The 21667-nt window shown below is 48.7% G+C and overlaps 1 long non-coding RNA gene across 2 annotated transcripts in view; it reads left to right on the top strand.

Moving 5' to 3' along the window:
* The window catches only part of LOC146797765 (uncharacterized), a 130129-nt gene that overhangs the window by 39785 nt on the left and 68677 nt on the right, over positions 1-21667 (top strand). The gene's annotated exons all lie outside the window — the stretch shown is intronic.

Raw genomic sequence — 21667 nt, 5'->3', positions numbered from 1 at the left:
GGCCACTAAACTATAATCATAATCAACCCTATTTTAATAAGCATGGGTCACAATTTTGCTCTGTTTACTCGATCAAAGGCTGCAGTAAGATCCATGAAAGCCATATAGCGATTCTCGTCTTTGGCAATAGTATACTTGCCAATGATCAGCTGTAAGTTCATGCACTGGTCCAATGTTCCTAACCCTTTTCTAAAACCATAATGGAGGTTCAAGATTATGTCATTTTTTTCAAGTCATTCAGTTAATCTAGCCAGCACAGCCCTCCCCATAATTTTAACTGCAGCGACAGCAGGGAGATAGGCCAGTAACATTTGGGGTTTTCCCTAGCCCCCTTTTCAACTATCGGGACAATGATCCATTTTAACCAGGCCACAGAAAACCTTTTCCTAGAAGCTGTGTTAAAAACCTGAGATAATATTATGGCACATTCTGACAGATCAGCCTTATAAAGATCTGCCGGGACATTATCCACCCCATGGGCTTTACCTCCTGCCGAGGTCATGATGGCCTCATAGACCTCTTCTTCACTGAAAGACAACGTTACCATCTGGCTCCCACTCCAGCTTTTCATCTTCTGCCCTCACCCTCCCAAATATCTCCCAAATATGCAACCCATTTATCAGGGGAAATAAAACTTTCCAGTCTGTTATTTTGACAATCTGAAAAAATGGGTCTATTTACTATTTCCCCAAATTTACAACTATCATTGAGAGCCCCTGATTGCAACAGTTCATCCCAGGCTTGGTCCCTAATTTCCTGCTTTTGTCTCTGAATCACTACTTTATACATTTTCCTGCAGGCCCTTATTTCCTTCCTATCCTGTGTGATTTTTGGGGGGGCAGAGAGAACATTTTTATGCATTTTAGAACAATTGGCGTCGAACACCTTCCCCCCTTCTCTCTTAGCCATTTCATTTCTAGTAGAAAGGTTTAATGAGAGATGCCCACACAGCCTAATAAAGGCTAGCAAGATCTCTCCATCCTATGTACTTGTGTCTAGACAAATAGCTAAATCTAGCACATTTGCTGTATATAAATTCTTTAAAAAGGTATCCAGAATCACCCTATCCCATTCTAGTTTTCTTTCTTGATCCTTAGGCAAGATTTCCAAATTTGAGCGGTCTAATTCCTGGGTTCTATCTATTTCCATGCCACATATAGTGCTAAAAAGATCGGATTGCGATCACTGAAATGATTCCATTCCACCCGCAGATCCTGAACTTGTGATGATAGAAGGGCTTCTACCATTATTAAATCCAATGTGGAGTTATATCCCCAACCAGAGAATGATGGAACATGATCTCTATCCCCCAATCTGGTCGGTACTTATCAAATTATTGTTAGCCATGATCTCTTCCAAAAGTGCCCTTTGTGTAGAATGTTCAAAATACACGTTATTTGGGCCATTCCCATCCAACTCCTCTTCTATGACACACCCTTGCTGACAGCTGTGAATATTAAAATTCACTTCAAGTAAACGAAGAAAGGAGTAAACTGTTTCTCCCCAAGATCTTCCAGGAAGCCATTTACACTAATTAAATGTCCTGTTTGCTCTTCTTGGACAATTTAACTATAGAACTTTACCACCATAAGTGGTGCTACGTTCTTAAACACCAGCTTTACTACCAGTAAATTACAGGAGACCCTATCTATAAGAATGGTGGTACAAGGAAGTTTAATCGAGACAAGGTTCATTAGGCCGAACCTAGCTCTTTCCACAGATGAGGCAAATGCAGCCTAAAAAAGGATGAGAAGCCCTACAGATTAAACAAGTTGTCCAAGTCCCAAGTTTCTTGCATGGCAACTATACAATTGCCCCCAAGAATATTCTGCCACCTTGTATCCTCCCTTTTATCCCTCTGCCCTGCGATGTTCCAACTCACAATATTTAGCTTATTCTTTTTAACAATTTGGGGTTCAAGCCAAATGGTGACCCTCCATCTCACAGCTACTCAAGGAGGTATTACAAATGGGAATAGCACCCCCTTGCAGAGAACTAAGTCAGTCATTTTCCTCTAAGCTGAACAAGGGGGCAAACCTGTTCTTTAGGGTAATTTTCCTGAGGTGGCCCAAATTCCTCGCCCTCCGGGAATAACTTACTAATAAGGGCTCATTTTCTTTGTTGTTGAAGGAAGGGGTAGGATAAAAGTGCTGTAGGGGTTAAACCCTTATCTCTGAGGTCGAATGCTATCGCAGTCGGATGCCAAATATAAAATCCTCATTGAACCTGGGATGCATAAAATTAACTACCACACAATCTTCATCTATTCCTTTTCTCTTATTTCCTACCCACACAACTCTTATATGGGGTGATAGCAGTCGACCCTTGTCAAAATTATGGTTGCACCAGTGTTCAACCTTACACCTAATGTATGCTGTCGATTCCACCCCCCTGCCTTGATCGAGAGTACTCAGACTAAAATCCCTACAAGTGGGACTGCCGCTGGGCGCAGATGTAACTTTGTCGCTTTTCCCTCCCTGTTACCCTGTGGCATACTGGAATTCAGTGGGAGCTGCTCCATATTCGCCCACAAAAAGTCCTTCGCCTACTTAGTCCTCGTTTTATCAGCTAATGTACCTGAGTCCTCCACCCTTCTCTCCTGGGGAGCAGTTAGTGCCGGTTGGTCTACCTGCCACCCATCCGTCTTTATGCTTGGTTCCCCGGTTCCTTCCTTATGACCCATGTCAATAGGTTAAATGTTCTCAGTGTTGCTTTACGTACTATTGCTATGATTTAAATAATGGGCTAACTTAGCCTCCATCCCTTCTAGTCTAGTTAAGAGTGGTGCTAATGAAACTTTTAGTAAACATTCAAATTAAAAAAATTCCACATCCAAAATTCCACCACCTTGCTCTGCCCAGCCACCTCAATCCGCTTATTGGGCACTCGCCTGGGCACATCCAGCACTGAGGGCAGCTCCTGGCACTTTAATAATGCAGTCTGACCACCCCTCTTCATGGCACCAGGTGAGCAGGTAAGCAAAGACGTCTGACGGATGGAAACCTGGGCCAGGGAAGGCACCGCCGGAACCGATGGAGGCCCGGGACAAACGCCGCCCAGAGGCGGAAAGCCCTCCCCCGTCGCAGAAGCCCGCGAAAAAGCGGGCGGCCAGGATTGGTCGCCCCAAGGTAGCCGACGGCCCTCCCAATCAGGGGACGAGACGGAAAGTAGCTGGGGGGTTAAATAGGGGGCATGGCCCAGAGATAACACACAACCCCCCTGGAAGAGGAACACTGACAGTGCTGCATATAACAATACCAACACAACTACTAACCATCTCATGCCTCTAGGTGACAACTCAGGCTACACTAAGCTGCAGATAGTGGTAAGGCAGGAATAAGAGGCGTCAGGGTGCTATGGCTGAGTATCGTCATGCCGTCATGCCAAGAGGAAGGACACAATGTTTTTTGCCTGATAAGGTGGTTTGAAGGATAAAGGAACAGCGCAGGAGTCTAATACGTGTGCACCAAAGGCTAAGTGCCAGGCAAATCACAAAGGTTTTGCAGGGGCCACTGAATTGGCAAGGAGATATGGGCGCGACTGACAGTCATAACAAGACGGCTAAGTGAGAACAGTGAGCCATTACCGACAGCAGAGAGCTGCAGGGAACGTTATGGCAATGGTTAGAGCGTACGATTCCCCCAATCCTGCGTCACCCGAAAGCTGAGTAAAGGGTTGAGTGGGGTAGAAGTCGGTTCTTAAGATAAAGAGGACCCCTCAACACGCCTAATCCCTAGCACATATTACCTCATTGGTAGCCCACTGACTCCCCTCGATGCAAAGGTGAGTGGTAGTGCAAAGGGAGTACTCCAGGACAGGAGGAACATACACAGGGTAGCATACGAGGTCTGGGTAAGTCAGGGCTGACAATGGCAAGTCAGCAGAATTTGGTAGTTGGGATAGGGGGACTCCTGACAGGGGAGCGGACAGTCACACTCTTACTTAAACACTGTAGGGGTCTTAGAGCAGGGGTTTCTCTGGGAGATGAGGGGGGAGCAGAGAACAGGGGGGAGCTCCCTCCAATCATCAAACCGTAGGCAGCGTGGCAGACGAAACCCAGGAAAGAGACACAAAAGAGAGAAAAATTACTAGAGGTAGATGGAAGGCTCACACAGTGTCCTTGGGATGCCTCATGGCAGGGGCACTGAGGGAGCCAAGGGCGGCGTGCCGCCATAGAAAAGAGTAGATGTGTTGCTCCCGCAGGACCCTTGGAATGCCTAATGGCAGGAGTACCGAGGGAGCGAAATGAAAGGACTCAGCCTCAGGAAGGATAGAGTAGATGCTCAAGCAAGGTCCTTGGGATGCCACACAACAGGGACCCCTGGGAGCAGGGAGGGCCCGTGAAAGGGTCCAGGGCGATCGGGACGGCACTTGCAGCCCAGGCAGGTCCTGACGGGCACCCTCCAAGTCCGTAGCAAGTTGAAGCCTAGACCCGTGAATCAGGAGCCCAGACAAGGGGCCCTCCCTTCCCTCGAAATTGAGGAGGCTGGGTCCATACAGCGAGCAAGAATAACACAGCCACAGGCAGAGTAGATGAAATTCTCAACAGGGCCCTTGGGATGCCACACAGCAGGGACCCTGAGGAGCAGGCGAGTGGCCAACAAAGGGTCCAGGGCAAGCAGCACGGCACTTGCAGCCCGGGCAGGTCTTGATGGACGCCCACAAAATTCGGTAGCAAGGTGAAGCCTGGAACTGCAGACAAAAAGTCTCAGCACAAGGGGCACCTCGCAAAATATACTGTCTGTGAACGAACAACAACAATGAATGTACAAAGACAATCAATGAAAAGGATGCGATAACATGGATGTTGATGAATGACCATATGATTTGCAAAATGTACAACTGTGGTATGTTTGAATAAACTGCGACCCTTTAAGGCACCAAATCACGTTGTCAGTGGAGTAATTAAAAGGTGAAAGGGACGCAGTAATGGGGCAGAGGGGGGTGAGGAGGACTCGCCCCTGGGAGGGATTTAGTCGAGCCCAGGGCTCTAAGTGGGCCAGGTCTCACCGGTGCTGAGCACCAGCAGTTTTTTAATGAGGGGCTCGAAACGGGTCTCTATCGGGCTCTGTTTTGTGCCCTGGCACAGCCGGTCCATTTTTTTACCGGACTGCAGTGACAGCAGGCACATCATTGTGCGCGTGCTCACACTGCTCACTTCTCACTAGTGGAGAAGTTACGGCATGACGTCATGCCAGGTGAGCGGTTTAGGGGAAGGGGAAGGGAAATCCTTTAAAGAGAGTCATTTTCTCTCTGGATTTCCCTTCTCTTCTCAGGAGCAGCAACATTGTTGTTGTGTCACCATGGCTTTAAGTGGAAGCTTTATCGATATTATATACAAGCAATAGTTGCTGAATATTTATCTTATGCCAATAACAACTATTGACAAAGCTAATAGTCCATACTTGTTGTAGGTTTGATGTTACTTGTTGTATCGTAAATCTGGATGCAATGACAGAAACAGCAAAATACAAGTCGGGCGGCACACTATGCCAAGTGTAACGGGTCAGTAGTCCTGTTGTCTGGTGATGTAACCGGCTACTGCTGTAGCACTTTATCCGTGAGCCAGGCGTGGCTCACAGGGGTTAATAAAAGGGGAGGAGCTACACTGGGTTCTACTCCTGAGCTAAGGCTAATTGTGTGGTATGTTGTGTCCCCGCACTGCGTAGCACGATAGCCAACAATATATATCTAAGCTTAACCCCCATCACACTGGCGACGAGAGGGTCGCAACCTGCGCCCCGCTTACCTGCCCAACAGCATCCTGCGGTGCCCAGGTGGGGAGACCGTTCCGTGGCAGGCACGGTGTCCACATTGTCGACACAGTGGGAGGCAGCCTCCTGTGTTCAGCCAGCGCCGAGAAGGTGGGGGAGCGTCCCATGTGCTCCTAGGTCAGCCCCCCCGCGAGGAAGAGTGCGGGGAGCGTGACGCAGCTCGAGTGCTGGAGCGCTCAACAGCACCTTCTTCGCTGCCGGAGCCAATCACCTGACTGCCCTGAGTAAGCAGCAAGGGGAAGGAACTACTGGCACAAGCTGCTGCAGGCAAACAAGCACAGGCACAAACAAGTTCACACCAAGTCCCATAGAGAAGAACATAGCTATAACTGCTATTAACAAGGGCACCAAGTCAGCCACAGGAAGCGCCCACTTACCAACCAAGACCACCTCAGCAGGGCCCGTGAGGCACAATTGAAATACATCAAGAGGAAAGGAAAGGAAAAAACAAAATAATAAATAACATAGGAGGAGGCAAGAGGAAAAACGCCCTCAAGCAGCGCAAAGGAAAGCAGCTAAACGCTAGACGAAATGACAGATGATGCCTCAGCACCGCCTCAACCAGGGATCCTCGTACAGCACACCCTCACCAGGGTACCATCATTTAGTGAGCTGGAAGACCCAGCAACCGCGTCCCCGCGGTGGACGATACAGATAGAGAGACTAAACAACTACTTTGTGGTGACAAGGGAAGTGGATGGAGCAGTTAAAAGGTCACTACTACTCCATTATGCCGGAGATTAGATTTTCAAGCTCTTCAAGCATCTGCCAAACACTGGCGCTGCGACGGACTAAGACAGGCTGTTCGGGCAGTGAATGCACGCTTTGACCCACAGCTCAGCCCAGACTTTGAGAGGTTTAAGCAGCGCCTGGCATGCCAACGGGAGGGGGAGTCGATCGACGCGTTCTATGCCCTCCTGCACGAGCTGGCCAACACCTGCACGGCGGACGATCAGCCAAAGAAGATCAGAGGGCAGATCATCCAAGGGTGTCAGGACAAAGTGCTCGTTGGACTCATATTGCACCAGCCAGAAATAAGCCTGGAAAACATACTAATACTAGCGAGGACACATGACCTATCGGCGGCAGGGGCCAGCGAGATGGACCAAGCCCTCACGGGAACACAAGAAAGACCAGCAGTCTTCAAGATGGAGAGGGTCAACAACCTCTGCGTGAAGACAAAATTTGACACGTACCGAAAACAAAAACCACCAATGCGGTTATTGCAGGCGAGAAGAACACCCGGCGAGCGAATGTCCTGCCCAAGGCTGGACCTGCGCCAAATGTGGCATCCCCAACCACTTTGCAGTGGTATGCCGGAAGAAAACCAGAGGTAGAGAAAACAGGGGCTAGAGGCCACCATCCAGAGCAGTACGTCCCATGTCAATCACGAACATATCGCAACGGGAAGAGCCAAAAGGGGCTAGCTGGGCAAGCCAAGAGCAAGAGGGCTCATCGGAGGATGATGACGTGGAAACATATCTCGTTTCATTTGTGCAAGAGCACAAGCGCTGCCAGAGGCCCCAACCCACGTGCGTGGCGGGATCGCAGGGCCGAAGTCAAGGCAATCATCGACACCTGGGCCTCGGTCAAAGTGATGGGTGTCCGACAGCACCACCAGCTCAATCCCAAGCCCCTACTTACACCATCCAAGATGAGGCTATTCACCTACAGAAGCCAAGGCCCGTTACCCTTAAGAGGGAAGATGTCAGTACCAGTCAAATCAGAAGACCAAGAGGTAATGATGATTATCCACATCATGGACCGCGAAGCAGACACCCTGATCGGCAGCCACACCGCCGAGGATCTGGGGTTGGTGTTCTTCGCGAGGAGTGTTCCAACACACCAGGTCAAAGACATTCTAGACCAGCTCCCCAAACTATTTCAAGGACTAGGTTGCCTCAAGTACCCACCCATCAAGCTGCACATCGATAAGACCGTCACCCAAGTGGCGCTGAGGCACCGACAAGTCCCATTCCACTTACGGCCGTTGGTGGAGAAGGAGCTGGAGAAACTCGAGAGACAGGGCGTGATCGAGCGAGTGTCAGGCCCAACGCCGTGGGTGTCGCTGATGGTAATCGCCATAAAGCCCAAGCAGCCAGGCATGATATAGCGGTGCATCGACATGAGACTACCCAATCGGGCAATCAAACAAGAATGACACATCACCCCAACGTTGGATGACATAATCACGGATGTAAACAGATCTCGATGGTTCTCCAAGTTGGACCTCAACACGGGGTATCACCAATTACCCTTAGCAGAAGACAGCAGATATAAAACAACGTTTAGCACTCACCTGGGGCTGCGGCGCTCCAAACAGTTGAACTTCAGAATATCATCGGCAGCCAAAGTTTTTCAGAACACCATCTGAGAAATTCTATCAGGGTTATCCGGTGTGCCAAACGTCAGTGACAATATACAGATCCACTCAGCGACAGCTGCAGAGCACCACAAACACTTGAAAGACACCGTACAGCGCTCAGCGAACATGGTGTGACGTTACACCGGGAAAAGTGTTCATTTTTCCAGCCCTCCCTGGAGTCCTTCGGCTATATGTTCAACCAAGAGGGTATTCGGGTGGACCCCCGCAAATCACAAGCTATCCGTGATGCGCCGGCCTCCCAGCACCCCAGCGGAAGTGAGGAGTTTCCTCAGCATGGCCACCTACTGCGGGCAGTTCATCCCGGACCTCGCAACCCTGGTCGAAAGCCCGAAACACTGCGAGCCCTCACCAAAACGGAAGCCAAATGGACCTGGGGCACCCAGGAAGACAAGGTATTCTAGAGCATCAAAGACGCCCTCCTCAGTGAGGCCACTTTAGCGTACTTCAACCCAGCCCATTGAACAGAGCTGCAGGTAGATGCAAGTCTGGTGGGCCTTGGTGCGGTGCTGACCCAGGAACAGTAGCCGGGACGATGGGTCACGCTATTGTCTGCTAATAAGTTGTTGAATCCAACTGAATAGGCACAAATCTAGCGTGAAGCACTCGCCATCAAGTGGGCATGCAATCATTTCCAACTGTATCTTAGCGGCCAACCCTTCACGGTGGTGACTGACCAACACCCACGGGTTCCGCTGTTTAAAGGATCGGCTCCACACCCACTGCTGCGGATCGAGAGGTGGGCTGTCCAGCTGCAACACTACCACATAGAAGTGGTGTACCACCCAGGAGCTTAAAATCCTGCAGGCTTTCTATCTCATCACCTCACACAGGGGAAGACAACTGGACCTCTCGATGAATCAGAGCACTACATCAAAATGATCTCAAGATCACCGTGCCCTCAGGCCATGACCTTGGATGACATCCGGAAGGCGGCTGACTTGACCCCATGTATGCCAGGACCCTACAAGCTGTACAAAGTGGGTCATGGAGTGAATTTCTCCGACAGTCAAATGACTGCTCCTCGGAGAACAAGGACGAACTAACCAAGATGTGGAGAATAAGCAACAAACTCAGTGCCATGTAAGAAGGAATCCTTCTGCGGGGTTCCCGCCTTGTAATCCCCCAGACACTTCAGCAACAGGCCACCCAGCTCACACAAAGGGGACATCAAGACACCACCAAGATGAAGTCCAGGATGCAAGAGAAGGTGTGGTTCCAGGACCAGGAGACAATGGTAGAAGAGCTGGTGCACAAGTGCCAGGCCTGTCAGCTGACCAACCTGCCAGAGCGCCCGGCTCCAGTGTTGACGGAGGAACCCTGTACTGACCAGTAGTTGAAGCTGAGGATAGACTTTGGGAGCTTCCTGGGGGGAAAACCACACTTGTCCTGGTAGATGCCTACTCCAACTGTGGAGATAATCCCCTCGACAATGTTGGTACACGTGGCGCCCATACTGGAAAAAATATTTGCGACCTTCGGCATCCCAGCCAAGATCAGGAGCGACAATGAGAGAGGAGTTCGCGGAGTTCCTTACTCAGCGAGGGATCCATCACTACCGTACTACCCTGTATTGGCCCCAGGTGAACGGTGCCTTAGAACAGTTCATGGCTGATGAGGGTTATAAACCCGAAACCGGTCCCAGGATGCTTGTTTCCGGTCCAGGGAAGACATGGCTTGGCAGTTCGGGCTGGACTGTTCCCATGAGGCACAGGGTCAGACTGATTTGCATATGGCCATGTCTGAACTGGGGTGGTGGAGTGAGCTAAAGAATGATGATGGATTAAACCCAGATCAGTTGACTGGGGGTAAGTGTTTGATTTGCTCAAACGCTCCGTCCATCATCCCCTTTGGTATCACTTTGTTCGCCCTAAGTTGGCAGGGAATGCCCAGACGTGGGTCCCTTGCTCACTTTGCCACTGGATTCAAGATGCCTGGCTGATGAGGGTTATAGACCCGAAACCTGTCCCAGGATGCTTGTTTCCGGTCCAGGGAAGACATGGCTTGGCAGTTCGGGCTGGACTGTTCCCATGAGGCACAGGGTCAGACTGATTTGCATATGGCCATGTCTGAACTGGGGTGGTGGAGTGAGCTAAAGAATGCTGATGGATTAAACCCAGATCAGTTGACTGGGGGTAAGTGTTTGATTTGCTCAAACGCTCCGTCCATCATCCCCTTTGATATCGCTTGGAACAGTTCATGAGCATGCTGAACAAAGCACTGCGTAACGCCCTTGTCGAGCAGGCTAAACCTGTTCCTCCGGGAGTACAGGAGCACTCCCCACTGCACAATGTTACAATCCCCCTGGGCGATGATGTTCAACGGAGCCTGGAGAGACCTACTGCCCGCCTGTCCAGGTTGGAATCCTCCACCTCATGGCGCCTGAAGTGCACAAGAAAGGAGGAAGCGAAGGAATGACCGAGCCAGCACGAGCCGCCAGGCTGTGCAACGATCGCTCTAACCTGGTGCGACTGTGCTCATCAGGAACCGGCACCCCGGCAACAAGTTCAAAACCACCCATGAACCAGGGACCTGGATGGTCATAGCCAAGAGAGGCACCATGGTAACGGCCCAACGAGGGGTGGAAGAAATTTCCAGTAATATCTCCTGGTTCAAGGAAGTTCCGTTAACCCCATCCGGACCTGTCTCAGGATCCCCTCCAGAGTCGGCACAGAACTCCGACCACCATCCAGCCAGTGAACAGGAAGAAGACACAGGTCCCGAGGAATCTGGAGAACCATCATCAGACCCACCACCAGTAACTACTTCACGGTGTGACCCACCTATCAGTAATCACCCGCATCGCTACAGTTTCAGATCAAACTCTCAGGACTTTGTGTGCTAGCCGATAAAGACTTTACTCAAGAACTAACTTGGGAAGGGATGTAACAGATCAGCAGTCCTGTTGTCCAGTGACGTAACCGGATACTACTGTAACACCTCATCCGTGTGCCAGGCGTGGCTCACGGGGGTTAATAAAAGGGGAGGAACCGCACGTGGTTCTACTCCCTAGCTAAGGCTAATTGTGTGGGGTGTTGTGTCCCCGTGCTGCATAGCGCGATAGCCAACAATATATATATATAGATATATATATATATATATATATAAATAGTGCACTCTCCACACCATCACGTAGTTTCTGCTTTCACAGCTATCCCAACGCGAAAGAAAAGGAGAAACGGACCCTCACGGCTCAGGCAGGAAGATTTTTATTTCATACGACTCTCCCTCTGCAACGCGTTTCGAGCACTGAGTGCCCTTGATCACACACAGAGTATTGCATCCGCCATTGTTTTTACCAATTGCATCATAAATCACGTGACCATCACCAAATAAACATAGTAGAGATACTTCGCTTCTCACATCATATGTTGTTACGAGGTAGATGTTATAACATTCATAGGGTAAAACAAACTTAATTGCACTTGTGAGCTGTTATTTTATACTGCGTAAAATGCAGTATTGTAAAATACATTTTCAGTTGGTAATATAAATATAATAAATACATAGAAATATTGCTAAGAACATTTTCTGTATGAAAATATATATTTCTATATATAAATATAAAACCACTTAAAACTACAATATAGGGCATAGTCACTTGTAAACATTCTCAATAAATATGTAAACACATCATTTGTGCAAAATAGATCAAATGTGCAAATTATGTAACTGCCCCTTTCACATCCTTTGTGCATGAGTTTGTTTCCTTCTCAGATGTAATTTTAACTCAGCATATATATATATATATATATATAAGCTTAGCCCCCATCACACCAAGCAAAGATTTTTAGCTAACGTGTTTTAAGCCACGCCCTTAATTACATTGGCCACGCCCCTTTGAGAGATCCCCCAGATTTTTCATCCAACTTAAATCCCTGGTCGAGCCCCTGAAAGATTCGTGGAGAATGCGGGTCCTCTTATTATTTTATTTGATAACTCTTCTGCAAAAACTGTCCCCCAAAAACTTATTGTTAACATTTTCAGTCCTAGGCGACATTTCTACTTTGTCCTGTTGAGAAATTTGCCATCTCCGTAAAACAATGCAGAAGGAGATATCATTTTATCCCCCTCTAGTTTTGCTATCACAGGTTGAATATAAAACACTTTTGCTGCGATTGGTGCGCGCCTCCTTTTCCTCTCCTGCCTCTTCTGTTGCTAAGGCTCCTTCGCTTTGATCAATCTTCTGATTCGCTTTTTGTGCGCCACCTTTAGAGGTGCTGTCAGCGGCATCTTTTCTCCATCTCAGTGTTGCTGAACTGGTAACAGGCATTCTTTCAAACAAATGAGATTACAGAAATTCGCATCACATGAACTTTGTACCAATTGGCAAGACTTTGAACGTTTTTGGAACAATTATTGTTGAACACTCACGCTATAAGAATGTTAATAAACAATGACTGTTAATAGGAACATAGAAAAAGCCACCACAATTAGCAAAGCACCTGTTTTGAAAGGAGATGTCAGAATAGTCAAATCACAGTGAGTGAAATGGAGGCCATAGTTGCTATAGGGAGTTATTGCAATCATGGCTGCCGAATAAAGATGTTGCTGTTACATTGACCTGACTTTTATCTAAGAGTCTTGTTTTAGGGCAGTATCTTTTGACCTTTGACACTCTAAGGGGCAGATTTACAATAACTGGCGCATCCCTGCATATCAGCAGGGATGTGCCAGTTATTTTGCGTCACGGCAGACACCTCTTGCGCCACCATGGATGCGCCGCATTTACAATGCAGCGCACCATGGGGCAAGAATAGACAGATGCGTGACGCATCTGCTGCCGTAAAGGTGACGCATTGCTGGAGTCGCGTCGCAAGCACGACGCAGCTCCAGCAAGGCTCGGGGTGCCCCTATGCCTAATATGCTGCGTCAATCCTTACGCCTGCTTCAGGCAGGCGCAGGGTTTTGACGCAGCATGGCCGCAAAAGTGATTGAGTGAAATCTTGTAGATTTCACTCAGCCACTTTTCGGAGGCCTTCCTGCGCCGGAACGCCCCTCCTGCGCCAGAACGCCCACATGTGGCTCAGGGCTTTACAACGTGACGCATCTCCCTAGATGTGTCATGTTGTAAATATCCCGCAGCATGGCGTTGGCTTTGCGCCACCGCTGCATCACAAAAGTGATGCAACGGCGGCACAAATGTGGCGTACGGGGCTTGTAAATCTGCCCCTAAGTTTCTTGATGTGCATATTGTTGCACGTTGTTGCAGAGATGCCCCATACCGGAACTGATAAAAATATGCAGGGGTAGCTTTACAAGTCCCTTGCACCACTTTTTGCGTCACTTTTCCCATGTTAAAGGTGACGCAAAAGTGGTGCAAGGGGCTTGTAAAACTGCCCCGCAGTGTGTATAAACGGTAAGAAAGAGCAGGCCTTGTACTGCTCTTAGTGATGATGTGCCTGGCAGAGATTCTCAAAGGAGGCCATGTGTCCTAATGGAAACCTGCCCTTGGTAAGTCCTACCTGCCCTCGATTGCTTCTGCATGTGGCTGCAAGCTGCTACAGATGCTTAGCTACTGTGTTGTTCATCAGCAGCTGAAGACTGATGAGAGCTGGGGCTACAGGAGACGTGCTGAGTCCATTAGTAGACATTTCATCTTCCTACCACGTTCTCGCAGAGAATTTGCATTCTCTACAGAACCTTGCCTTAGGAATCCATCCGGAGTGTCTCAAATGTAGTTGAGAATTATCTGCTTGTTCAGTTTGTCTTTTCTCTAAGCAGGATGCCTCATGCCCTGGGACCTGGTTTAGGAAAGCAGCGGCCTCTACTGGTGGTGATTTGGTATAATTATATCAGATTAATTAGGTTGTTTTCATGTATAGTGTTTGTCAGAACCCCTTTCAGAAGGCCACAGGCCAAGCAGGAGGTCATTAAATCCACACAGTCTCTCAAAACAAGCAGGCTCGCACTTGTCATGGCAGTCTCCACGCGAGCATGCACCTCATTCCCCACCTCTCCTGCATTCTATACTCAGCATCCCAGGCGGATTTTAGGAGGTGACCCCAGGAGCTGTCTGTTCTAGCGGTGCACATCAAAGTCTGGCTTTGGCCTGAACGTTTCGAGCTCTCTGGGCAGTAAACAGCCAAGCTCCAAAAAGTGTCCCTATCTGTCTGCATGTCTGCATGCACTTAACAGGATAACATCTTACAGCAGGCTGCAGCCTGCTATGTTTGTGTTCAGGGACTGCAAGGCTGGCACTGCCCGGCAAAATCAAAAGGAACATGTTAATGTTTCAATTTGTAAAACATCTTTGAACTTTTTTCGTTCTTTGATGACCTGGCCAGGGTCAAGTAGTTGTCGGAGCCTGCTCATTTCAGGAGTGGGCGTGGGCCTATGAAGATGGGCTGGCTGAGTGGATGAATGGAGGTGGGCCTACCTTGTTGGTGCTTAAGCAGTACTTGAGTTTGGCCCCTTGGTCAGTCTAAGGGACCAATTATGAGTTTGGCGGTCCATTGGACCACCAAACTCACGGTGGAAGTGCGGTGGCGGTCGTGGACCGCAGCACCAGCGGCCCAACTGCCTTATTATGAGTACAGTGGTCGGAGCGAAATCGGACCGCCGCATCCACCAGGGATCCACGATCCCTGGCTGTGGTGTGGGAGTATGCCATAATATGCTGGCACTGATGCTGCAGCACCACCAAGCATATTACGAGTTTCCTCACATCCACACTTTTCATGGGGTGAGCCTGCCATGAAAAGGGTGGTGGTGAGGAAACGTAGGACTCCCTACAGGCCCCCCTGTTCCCTCAGTGCCATGGGATGCATGCAGGGGATCATATGGTGTGCCTCTCTGTCTGCATGCATCCCCTTTCCTGCATGGCATGGACTTTACAGTCCATGAACGGGCTTCGGCGCTTCCATTGCCAAGACTTTTTAATAGAGTATTCAATCAATCAATCAATAGTTCTTTATTCGGATGTTAAAAACACCATAAAAGCACATATGCACAATACAAATATCATTCATTATCCATTTTAAAAAACAATTAAATCAATCAGAAAGAACATTTGATGAAGATGATACAAGATAAAACAATCGTGTCCCCTCACAGGTACACTACTTCTAAGCGGACGCTGTTTAGACTTAACCTTTGGTTAATCTTAGTCTCCAAGACACTTTGAGAAAGTTCAAAATACAACACAGAGTCAGTGGGTCAGCTGCCCTTTGTAAGAACAGTATTGCTGAGTGTGCCTGGGTCAGTTTAGCCCTTTTCAAGATATCAATTAAAAAACCTCGCCTGGGAGTGGAATAATAAGAACAAAATAATACAAAATGAAGGGTGTCCTGCGGAGACCGATTGTCGCAGCCGCAGGCACCCTTCTGCTCAATCGGTACTGAATGCCCTTGTGGGTCCGCCAATAAATACGGTAAAAGATTGAGCCTAAAACGGGTTATTAAAAATCTATCTTGGGCATTATGCAATAAACAAAGATAGGGTTCCATGCCCACTGTGGTCTCAGTGTGAGTATACAAGTTCACTGACCTTTTAGACCCTTCTTCCGTGAGTCTGGTTGTGTTCCTTTGGGCCATAAACAGGCTTTTTACCATTAGTTTATCCTGGGCTCTAATCTCTGGGGGGTTAGTGAAAAGTTCTATGTGACCCAACTTCTCTAAAGTATCCATGACATATTTGAACCAGGGTATCTTCATACATTTCTCTCTGCCTAGACAGTCGCTCAAAATTAGTCTGCTTAACTTAGCTTCTGTATTTGACCAGATATTGAGCCACGCCAGGATCGGCCTGAGCTTAACCATGTCTTCAATGTATGGCCTCCCTAACTCTCTATGGGCTATAATAGCTGGGGTGCTCTGCGGGATTTTAAGTAAAGACCGCAATATTTTATTTTCCTCCCGCTGTAGTTGTGTGGTGTTTACAAAGCCCCATACTTCGGCTCCATACAGAGCTTTAGAACAGCAGATGGAATTGTACATAAACAGTACTTGTTCAGGGGACCATCTACCTAGTCTACGCCCATAGTTCATCACTGCACCATTAGAGGATATCAGTTTCCCACATCTTTCTTCTACCAGGGATGTAAATTTTAATCTCTCATCAAACAATATCCCTAGGTAGGAGAAAAGTTGTACTCTTTCTAGTTTGTGAGACCCAATTCTGTGTGTAGATGTGGGCCATGATTTTTTCCCTGCCCTCATCACAAATGATTTACCCAGATTTACAGAGAGGTCTAGGGATCCCATGAACTTCACAAAGCCGTCAATTAAAACCTGTAAACTTTTCGGGGTGCGGGCTAACAATACCGCATCATCGGCGTAGAGTAAGACTGGAATCTGGCGCATTCCAATTTTCGGGCAATCAGTATTTAAAGCAACCAGGGTCTGCTCAAGTTTGTTGATATAGAGGGAAAATAAAAAGGGCGCAAGGATGCACCCTTGTCTTACCCCGCTTGAACACCCAAAAGCTTCAGTGAGGCCCCCAGCATTGTTGTAGCGTACCCTAGCTCTGGTATCTCTGTGCAGCTCCCTGAGAATGATGATCAATCCCTGGTCAATACCAAGTTGGGACATCATTAGCCACAATTTCTCCCTATTTACATGATCAAAAGCAGCCGCCAAGTCCATGAATCCTAAATAAATGGATTCGTTACTTGCTATGGTGTACTTGGCGACTAGCATATATAAATTGAGACATTGATCACTAGTAGATCTCCCAGATCTAAAACCATATTGAATGTCCGAGATTATATTGTTCTCCTCGGTCCATTCAGTTAGTCGGTTAAGGATTACCCTTCCCAAGATCTTAGCAGAGACATCAATCAGAGAAATGGGCCGGTAGCACTGGGGGTTATCCCTATTACCCTTCTTAAAGATGGTGATAATGGTAGCCATTGACCATGACCTTGGCAAACCAAACGTTATTGCTGCATTTATTACCCTGGTCATTAGGGGAGCCCACAATTCCACATTGCTGATGAACAAGTCGGGGGGAACCTCATCGGGGCCAGGCGCTTTGTTTTTTGATAGTCCCTCGATTCCTATAATGATTTCTGCTAAAGTGAACTCTACCCTCTGGGTCTGTAATGTAATATCTTCCACGGTGACAGGGGCCGTCTTTTCATGATTATACAAACTCTTAAAATGTGCGACCCACTGCTCCGGTAAGATATTTGCGCTGATTTCTGGTGTATTGCTTTCATGAAAGCAGGGTTTGTTAATAATACTCCAGAATTTAGCAAGATCCCTAGATTCGGCCGCTTCCCTTAGGTCAGCCCACACTTCCCCCTGTAGAGCTGATTTCCTTCTTTTAGTAACAGCCTTGTATTTTGCTCTACACTTAGTAACCCTATCTTTATTCCTGGGCTTTTGTTTTAAACAGCATTTTAGCTCTCTGAGTGCGCGAGAGCAATCGCTATCGAACCATTTTGGTTGCGTTATGGTTCTTTTGACAGATCGTGTAGTTAAAAGTTTGTCCACCAAACTTGTAATCTGCCCAAAGGCACACAATACTTGGGGACCCTCAGTTGTTAGATCGAGACAATCTTCAATAGGTTGTTTCCCTTTGTCTATCAGATCTCTGTAGAATACTGCACCCTCAATCTTGGCCCACCTAATCCGCCTTCCTTGATCTGTTGCCCTCTCGAGAACCCCATCCAAAGTGCCTATCTTGGTTACTACCTGGTACTGTAATTTTAGTGTTAGGGGGTTATGATCACTGAATGGGTTCCACTCTATTCCGACCGCTATAACCATGCGCTTGAGGGACCTAGACACCAAAAGGTAATCAATAATTGATGAACACCCTCTGCCTTTAAAGGTCGGAGGGAGGGAGCCATCACTTCCCATAGCCATCATGTCCAAAGTATGTTCCATGTTATGGCTATTCAAGAGGTTACTCAATTCTCTGCCTGCTGTCGTGTGGGCAAAATGGGGCCCCTTGACCAACGGGCAGCGTGACCATTCAAAGTTTATGGGGAACAAGGAAGAGCATAAATGGATGTTTAAATCACCCATTATTATATAATGTGGGTGAATTACTCCATTTGCTTGTGTGTAGATCTTGCTCAATAGAGTATCCAATGTTCTCACAAAATCCTCTTCCTCTTTAGCTTCACCCGGGTTATATATGTTGAGCAGTAACAGACCTAGACCCTGCCCCTCAAACCTTACGGCCTGTATGTTACGCGATGGGCTTGATATGTTCGTCCACTTGCCTTTTATCCTTAGATCCACATATAGGGATAAACCCCCCATGGCTCTCCCTGATCTTGATTTCAGGGCTGGAATGAAAAAACATTTAAAACCCTGTATGTGATAGGGGCTATTTTCTGTTACCCAGGTTTCCTGGAGGCCTATTATCTCAAATTCTGTAATGTATTCTCTCCACTCCTGGATGTGGAACTTGCTTGCCAGGCCAGCCGTGTTCCAGGAGATAACATTTAGACCACCCTCTGACTTCCTTGACTGGTCCGTTTGTTGGGAAATTACTTGTGACCCGTCAAAATCCCCTGTCACTCTTAACTCCTCGCTTGTACCCTCCAAACCCTGGGGTGTCCCACCTTCATCTGATGCCATTCCCGCGTTGTTAATTCCTGGCAATTCGTCACAGGTGGCATATGGCTTATTGACCAAATCAGCCTCTCTTGTTTCAAGGGGCGATACCAACGAATCTAAATAGATCGTATGGCAATTACCTTCTTTGGGGGCAACCTGTACAATGGTCGGTTCGTTCACCCTGTCTCCCGGCTTATTGACCTTGCCCTCCATGCATCTATATTCCGTTATCGAGACAGCATGGGTTAGTCAGTCATTAACTTCTAAGGACATAAGGGGTGCATACCTATTTTCCCACCTAGCCTGCTCGACGTCCCACGACCTCGGCCTTTCTCCCCGCCATTCCTGAGGTTCGTGGGGTTTTATGCGGGTTAACTCCCATTGCCCATCCTCATGTTGTCTTCCCTTGTATGGGACGTTTTGGCAGGGGTAAAAATAGTCTAGGGGTAACGGTTTTATAGTTTTACTGTTCACCCCTATGTCCTCTCTGAGAATGTGGTTGACTACACTGCTATCCCTAAAATTGATGATTATGCAATTTCCCGGGATGTCTTTGTGCCTATTTCCGAGCCAGTTCACCCTTCTCACTAAAAGGATCTCGCCATCTTTCCCGTGTGGTAAAGGCTTATGGCTGCCCAACCAGTGTATGACCTTGTTCTTTAATTCCTGGTGGGACTCCTTCTGATCACCATTGAGTTCCGGTGCCCCAGCCAGGATAACAACTAGTGGGCATGCCTGTGGCGGTAAATTTACTATCGGGAGGGAGACTGTAACAGCTGGCCTAGAGATCAGCTGGCCTAGAGATGCTCATTGGTTGTTGGGTGACCTGATTCCTATACGCTGTGTGCGGGGGGTTTTGGTTGTTCCCAGATGTCACATGTAAAGCTTGCCCTAACACTTCTTTTTGTTGAGCTTTCCCCTTTAGATTTGTGGGTTTGGATTGCAACAATGTGTGAGTCTCACATTCTGGGGTCTGCATAACTTGTACTTGATTAACCTCTGAGTTAATAAGTTGTCCCTCATTCGTGCGGACACTGTTGATGCCACTTACATTAGGGATGGGGGCTATTTCTGGGGTTGACCTTACTACCCTTTCCCTACTTTTTATTTCATTAATTATCTTATCCAATCTACTGGTGAGTGGTCTGATCTGACTGGCTATAAAAGTTTCTAATTGAGATTGGAAATCTGCCATTATTTGAGCTAACCATAATGGTGGGATTGAGTATTGTTTTGGCTCGTCGTCCCTCCCTGACTCTATAGTAGTCTTTATTGTTGGCGGGGCGTTACGACTTTTTGATTTGGTCCTACCTTTTGCAGGGCCAACTCTTCGTTTCCTGCCTGCCCCTAGTGGTGGACCCCTAATATGGGCCTCACTATCCCTCTCCGCAGTCCGCTGGGCACAAGGAAGATCCGAGACATTCATTGTTGTGATTGGGGGGGGGGGGGGGAATCCGTATTGTCACTCACTATTATTTGAACCGGGGATGGTGTGTCTAGTAGTGGTGTGAGTGATAAGCGTCTCTCTGTGCGTTCGATTTCGCTAGAAACCGCCCCTATAGCTTTTTGCAACATTCGATCGATTGCCGTTGGTTGAATCTGTAATGGCAAAAGAGCCTGTTCCGTGGGGGGTGGGTTTAGCTGCGTTGTTTGCCTCAACTTTGATTTAGTAGAGCGGGTTCTAGCTGTACCTGCCATACTTCCGCTGTCTTTTGGTGAGGCTACCAGGCAATCTAGTCAGCTTAATACCCACCACTTACTTCACCCTACCCCTCACCTACACCAACCCTTTAAAGCCTTCTATACCCCAGGTTATCCCCTGCTCCTCTGCTTGGTAACTGTAATCCCTTCAAATCACACCCACAGTACTAGAAAGGGCAGCTGTGGTCTCTATGGCTTGAAGTGTTCATGATGTCAATCCAGCCACCTTGCCTCTGGGTTACGCTGCCAGCACATTAACCCCAATAAACAATATTAGGTCTCCAGTCAGGTGGTATCCCTACTGAGTCTGTTCTGCCGCCGCAGTACTTACAGTTCTCAGCTACGCGCTGTGCGGCAATCAGGCTTTGGTTGTCAGTTGTCCTTCTTATGGGAGTGATGATAGAGGGGCGGCCCAGCCCTGCCTCTTCCTGGCGATGACGGGCAAGGACGGGCCCGCCCTTGGCCCGGGCTTCGCCCGCGCGCGTCCCGCGCTGCGGGAGGCGTGCAGCGAAGATGTAGGCTGGTGACGCCTGCCACTGACGTCACCTGCTAGCGCCGGGTGAGGGAGCCTGGGAGTTGTAGTTCCCCGTTCTGCCGCTGCCGTTGCCCTCACGGCGATCCCGATGGAGTTTGGAGCGGTGTTGTCCCCGTGGAGTTAGGGACCTTCTGCCTGTGGTTTAGAGCGATGCCGTTGCCCTCACGGCTCTTGGAGGGTATCGCAGGTAAGCCCCCTTCAAACGCGTCCCGCGCTGCGGGAGGCGTGCAGCGAAGATGTAGGCTGGTGACGCCTGCCACTGACGTCACCTGCTAGCGCCGGGTGAGGGAGCCTGGGAGTTGTAGTTCCCCGTTCTGCAGCTGCCGTTGCCCTCACGGCGATCCCGATGGAGTTTGGAGCGGTGTTGTCCCCGTGGAGTTAGGGACCTTCTGCCTGTGGTTTAGAGCGATGCCGTTGCCCTCACGGCTCTTGGAGGGTATCGCAGGTAAGCCCCCTTCAAACGCGTCCCGCGCTGCGGGAGGCGTGCAGCGAAGATGTAGGCTGGTGACGCCTGCCACTGACGTCACCTGCTAGCGCCGGGTGAGGGAGCCTGGGAGTTGTAGTTCCCCGTTCTGCCGCTGCCGTTGCCCTCACGGCGATCCCGATGGAGTTTGGAGCGGTGTTGTCCCCGTGGAGTTAGGGACCTTCTGCCTGTGGTTTAGAGCGATGCCGTTGCCCTCACGGCTCTTGGAGGGTATCGCAGGTAAGCCCCCTTCAAACGCGTCCCGCGCTGCGGGAGGCGTGCAGCGAAGATGTAGGC

This window comes from Triturus cristatus, chromosome 9 (genome assembly GCF_964204655.1).
Source record: "Triturus cristatus chromosome 9, aTriCri1.1, whole genome shotgun sequence".
Lineage (NCBI taxonomy): Eukaryota > Metazoa > Chordata > Amphibia > Caudata > Salamandridae > Triturus > Triturus cristatus.
This window is presented reverse-complemented; position numbering and strand designations above follow the sequence as displayed.